The sequence below is a fragment of the Amphimedon queenslandica genome, unplaced genomic scaffold, assembly GCF_000090795.2.
Source record: "Amphimedon queenslandica unplaced genomic scaffold, v1.1 AMPQUscaffold_13233, whole genome shotgun sequence".
In the NCBI taxonomy this organism is placed as follows: domain Eukaryota; kingdom Metazoa; phylum Porifera; class Demospongiae; order Haplosclerida; family Niphatidae; genus Amphimedon; species Amphimedon queenslandica.
The window spans coordinates 36402-42156 of NW_003546531.1; the positions used below are offsets into that span (position 1 = coordinate 36402).

The 5755-nt window shown below is 34.5% G+C and overlaps 1 long non-coding RNA gene across 1 annotated transcript; it reads right to left on the reverse strand.

The window, feature by feature from the left end:
• Positions 1 to 122: 122 nt before the first annotated feature.
• Positions 123 to 400, reverse strand: LOC109584201 (uncharacterized). Its single transcript, XR_002185903.1, has 2 exons — positions 315 to 400; positions 123 to 211 (listed from the first exon to the last, which is right to left on the reverse strand). It is a non-coding gene; the product is annotated as an uncharacterized LOC109584201 (long non-coding RNA).
• Positions 401 to 5755: the final 5355 nt, after the last annotated feature.

The following is a 5755-nucleotide window of genomic DNA, read 5'->3' on the forward strand; positions in this document are numbered from 1 at the left end:
TTTTCCAAATCTAACTTCATTCTTTTTCTTCAAGCTCAATATAGCGTTCCTCCATCTCTCTTTGGGCTCCCATAAATTTGTCAATGACAGATTCAAGTGTCTTTTCTAATCTAGAAGATGAATTTTTTTGTCGTGCTACAGCTACTTTCCTCTTATCTTTCAATGAATTTGTGCTTGCTTCAGAATCTCTTGAGCTAGAGTCATTATCATCCTATCAAGTGTTCAAAAATTAAGTTCTTAAATCAAGGTTGTTTCACAAAAGTACATTAAGTATTATCTAAGTCTAATCATGCATTGCAAGATATTAAACTCACTGTAGTGTGTACAGGCAGTATATGTTGACCAGCACTATGACCCTCACTATTATTACATGGTGATTCCTGGAAATCCTCCTGGTCCTCATCATCTTCACATTCGATACCAGCTTCAGAACTTACAACAATTTGAGCAATGCCATTTGTATCAACAGGGATTGCAATTGGACTACCTAATTGGCTATCAAAATCATCATTAGGATACAAATATGCTGATTCATAAAAATAAGGCTCACTATTCTTTGTGTGACATTGCTCACCAAAATCACTAAAGCTATTCAACTTCAATTTTTTAATGCTATTTGCCGCACATATCAATACGCCTACTTTGTGAGATCTGTTTTTCAAAACTGATTCTAACAATATACTTAATGCATCATTACATGTACTGTCATATGATGTGTTCTCAAAATTTATGCCTTTCATACTTGATGGCAATAAATCAACAACTATTTCGGGGCTGTAATATAATGCTTCTTTATTTTTTATAAAAATAATATTCCTTTGCTTCACTATTTGGTGCAGGTAATGAGTAATTGAGCGTAATCCATACAATATGTGGCTATAATTACGTTCGTAATAATCTTTATTTAGATGCCTTTTATTTTCCTTGATCAGTGCCACCTTTAACTTATCGATATCATTATCAGAAAATTTATATCTCAGAAATTAATCTTTTGTAGCACATAATATTGCGTCTCTATTCATGTAATACCGTTTTAAGGAGTTTTGTTTTTGAAGGCCCGAATTTTTATGATAGCATTCCTTTGATTTACTTTTTTGGGGGGTTCGGATTGTTTTGATAATGATTCCTAGATGCTTCTGTCTTTGGTTGTGGATTTTTATGATACTGTTCTCTAGAGGCTTCTTTATTTTGGTTGTGGATTCTTATGATACTGATCTATAGAGGCTTCTTTTTTTGGTTGTGGATTTTTTTGATAATGATTTCTAGAAGCTTCTTTCTTTTGGTCTGGATTACTCCTATAATTTGTTTTAGAATAGCAAGTTGATTTTAAAATTTTGCAGTCCTTGTTTTTACTATACCAATTTTTACATTTTTGCAAAATGTAACGTGTTGAATGCATAAAATTTTTTTGAATACCCAAGCTTATATTTTTTACTTATCTTATAGGCAACTCTGGCTTTGCTTTAGACCCTCTTACAATGCCTAATGTAGTAAGCTCTAGCATAGGACCTGTTTTTAGATATAAAAGTTTCCATTTCCTTTCTATTATCATATATCTTGGAGAACTTTTTTTGGAATTTAGCCCCTGTTAAGTCACTTTTCCTTTTCCTACTTCCTTTTTTTACAACTAACAGCACCACAACTACACTTAACATTATCACAACAAAAAAATACCATAATACCAAGTACATATATGCAGGAGGTACAAGTACACTACTGCTTATCATTTTAAAAATAACTGTATAGACTTATCTCAATAAATCCAATATCAGAAGTATAAATATAATGAAATACACTGAACTCTAGTGATCTGGCTTAGGTACAGGTGTCCAAAATTATCAAAACTGAGCAGCTGTAAATTTTCTTGCGCTCTGACGGCTCTGTAAGATTATATTTCGCTCTATGATAAAAAAAGCCTAATTAGTTAGAGTTATTTCAAAATAAATTACCTATTAGCTCTTAAAAGAACCGTTAATCACGTAGTCTGTGCACTGCTGAACAAACAAGTATGCAGAGAAAGAGAAGAATAGAGCGAATTCACCCAGTGCAGTCAGTCAGTCACTATAGCAACTCTGAGCTTGTGCATTAAGTTCCAAAATGGCAACTAATTTTAAGGGGCGGTGATATTACGCCCAAATAACTAGTTTATGATCTAATATGATTTAAGATAGGGAAAGCACCTTTGTAGTCCTTGACTCACGCTCCAAGGAATGATGTGAATGTCAACTTGTGCTGTTTTCTAGTTTAAAAGATTATCCGGTGCATAGATGATGAAAGAAGAAAAAAAGTCTGAAGAATTTTGCAGAAATTTGAATTTGGGCCTATTATACAGAAGTACTTCCGCTACATTACAGTCCACTTTAAAGGCACCAGGTGAATCGCTCAGTGAAGGAAAGCTCATCTAAGCCATTTATAAAGCTGTACAAGATAAGATAGAAGAGTTATAATCATTTGAAAATTATAAATTTGGTTGCCATCTTGAAAAATCAACCTCAACCCTACATTTAGGCTACCGCCTATATAATAATGAAACGTTCTCAACAAATGCTTCTAGTTCCCTTTGATCCTCTCTCATTTGAGGGTTTTGAGTTTTTGCAGGGTAAGTTGCCACTTCTTCACCCATGCTCATTAATCCAAATGGCAAAATATTTTCTTTGGACTCTGGGTCTCTCTGGTCCTTGCTTTTTGACAGAATGTAGATTCAGGAGAGATAAGAGCTTAAAAAGCTTTATATGTAGATGCCAAATAGCTGGATAAAAAGTGTAGAAGTTTCGCTTTGAAAAAGATTATTAAATTGAGTAAACTTTGGCAGCATAAATTTTGGAACACTGTATTATAGCTTCATAATAGGATTTGTCAAAGCAGGCATGCTGCAACAAGTCGACTCTTTTCAGCTGCTTCTTTAATGTACAATTCCAATGCTGTTCATTGCTTTATTAGAGGAACTACACATTGTTCTAGAGAAACCCAACGGGTTTGAACAGGCTTAAGAACTTCGTGTGGCTCAGTAATTAAAAAAAAATTGAAATTTTTCATATTCTGCAAGCCTCTTAGTACTGTGTGAAAAATTTGAATAAGTTTCACGTATTAGATCTTCAATTCATCAAGGGAGCATTTCACAAGCATATGATGTGCATAAATGGGCTTAGTGGCATTGAAATTATTTTTTATAGTGTATAGATGTGGAATCTTTTCCCTGAGCAAAGTAACTAGAGTGGTGTTGACCAAACATGACATTTGTTGCGTCCAAAGCCTAGCCAACAGTATTTTGAAGAGGAATAATTTTACTTCCAAAGTAAGTTGTCAAAGTGTTAACAAGTGTTGTAGCATCTGTTCCTGTTACTTCTAGTAATCTGAGAAATTGACTTCTTACACGGTTTTCTAAGTCACAAAAGTATCGGACTACAATAGCAAGCAGCTTTTTTGAGCTAATATCCGTTTTATAAATAATGATAGAAACCTTTGTCTTTGCCGAGCATTTAAAAGTTTTTGAAAATGGCCAGCTAGAACACACTTCACAATGGCTCTTGATTTGGTATGCTTGCTTTGCAATCGTTTTCCTATTTCTGAATCTGAAAAGATATTAGTGACTAAGTCAGAAAGATGATCCATGCCTTGATATGGCAAGTGGTGTTCCACCAAAAAGACTGCCATTTTAATTTTAACACTTTTTGTCTTAGGCTGTAACCAGTGGTTGTAATAGGTCTAGTTATAGTAACAGCACCTTTCTCCTTGTGCCCCTTGGAATCTTGATGCTTTCGGAGCTCAGAAAGACCAGCAACTAATTCCTTTTCAAAGAGTTTACAATAGCTTTACATGGATCTGCACTACTAGGCTGTAACCATCTCCTTTCATTTAGCTTGTGATCTTTCTCCAACTTTCTGTTACACTTCTGTTTATACACCTTTCTCCTTTTGGTAGAAGGAGACTGACTATATGTAATGAGATGTACAGTCACAGTCTGTGTCAGAAATATCTCTGTTACATTTGCATTAAACTCTGCAATTTTAATTTGCATGATTTGGTTTTGATAAATACATGTGCAAATTGTGCATGTGTAATTAATGTCACGAATAATGATTAAAATAATGGCTGAATAATAATTAATGACTGATGAACTTAATTATAGAGCTAAGTAAGTCAAAATTTTCCTAGATTCCAGTATTTTTAGATATTCACTCCCAAGTCCCTAAATTATCCCCAGATCTAGGGAAATTTCCCTAACTATAGAGGCACTGCAGTTAAATTAAGAACATCTTAAAATTCTAAGGAAAAGTAAGAAATACAAATATAATCATTAAACTATTTTACTGGAGACATTACTGTCCCTATCTACAATATCTTTAACATCATGATCACTAATACATTCACCCTAATTAATTTAATTATAATTATGAGCATACCACATTTAGGCCTGATTCCTCATTGCCATCCTTTTCACTAGTGTATTGGATGTTTTTGTCAAAAAGATCTGGCTCTGCTTAAATGCTAGTCTCCATACTAGGTTCAACTATCACAGTGCTAGGAGAGTCAATAATGCTAGCTCTTTGCTGATGAAGGAAAGTCCTCAAATGTCTTTAGTACTTCAAATTATACTGCAATTTTATATCACAGACCCTACAATAATTACCTATAGCAATATTTTTTAAGCTTATAAATATTTACACAGTAACACCAGGAGCCGATTAAGGTAAAAGGGAAGGGTAGGAGCGTGAAACACCCATGCATTCATTAAAATCACTGTAGCAGGCATAGCGTAATGACTACCATTTGTAGAACAAGGTAAAACAGACCCGTTTAGTAAAATGGCTACCAATGTGAAGGTTGCTCTGAAACAGTAGCCGTTTACATCTCAAGGCAGTGTACCAGTAACAGACTGTTTGAAACAACTTGAAAAAATCACAATGCTACCCCAAAAATTCAGCTCCTCATAGTACAGTCTTCTCCCAATCAAGTGCAGCAAGTCTTAGGAAATTTTCCAAGAGAATTACGAGTTAGTAGGCCCTTTATAGTGTGTAATGAGGTATCTTCATTAATTGAAAGGGCTTTCTGATTTGTTGTGGCCTTTAATTCTCCTTGAGACTTTCATTCATACAACCAATACTTGCTGCGCTAGTGCACTTGATTGGGAGAAAACTGTACTTGTTCTGATAATAGTAAACTCATTAAGCTATGCAGGCTACAGTGATTTCAATTAAATGCATAGGTGTTTTGCACTCCTACCCTTCCCTTTTTTATAATTGGCTCCTGGTAACACTTATATATACCTTTCTTGTTAGCACTTTTAGTAGGCATATTCACCTCGTTTTTTATGCACATGCGTCTCATTGAGACCTGCAAAATTAGTGTCAAATAAAGGGCTTCTTCAAGTTATACAATTGGGACAAGTTCTTAGCAAAATTGCCGCTGTAAGGAATCATACTCTGTCTCCAGTTGGTCATTATATTGCAAAAAAATCTAAAGAATTCAACAGGGGATCAAGGGAGTGGTGAGTTGCAGAAAGAGTTAAAAGAACAAATAGACCAGCAGAAAACCTCCACATTCTTCATAGAGAAGACACAATATTAGGTAATGAAACTTGCTACTATTGTGAACATGTCAGTTCCCAAATACAGTGACCAGTGGTAGTCATTATCACAAGACTCAGTTCAATAGTGTTAAATAATTATTCCTTATTCAGTATGTCAATACTGTCTACATTAGATTCCACGTTGAATAGTGACTGCTAACCTCTATTGCAATGAAGTGTTTAGAA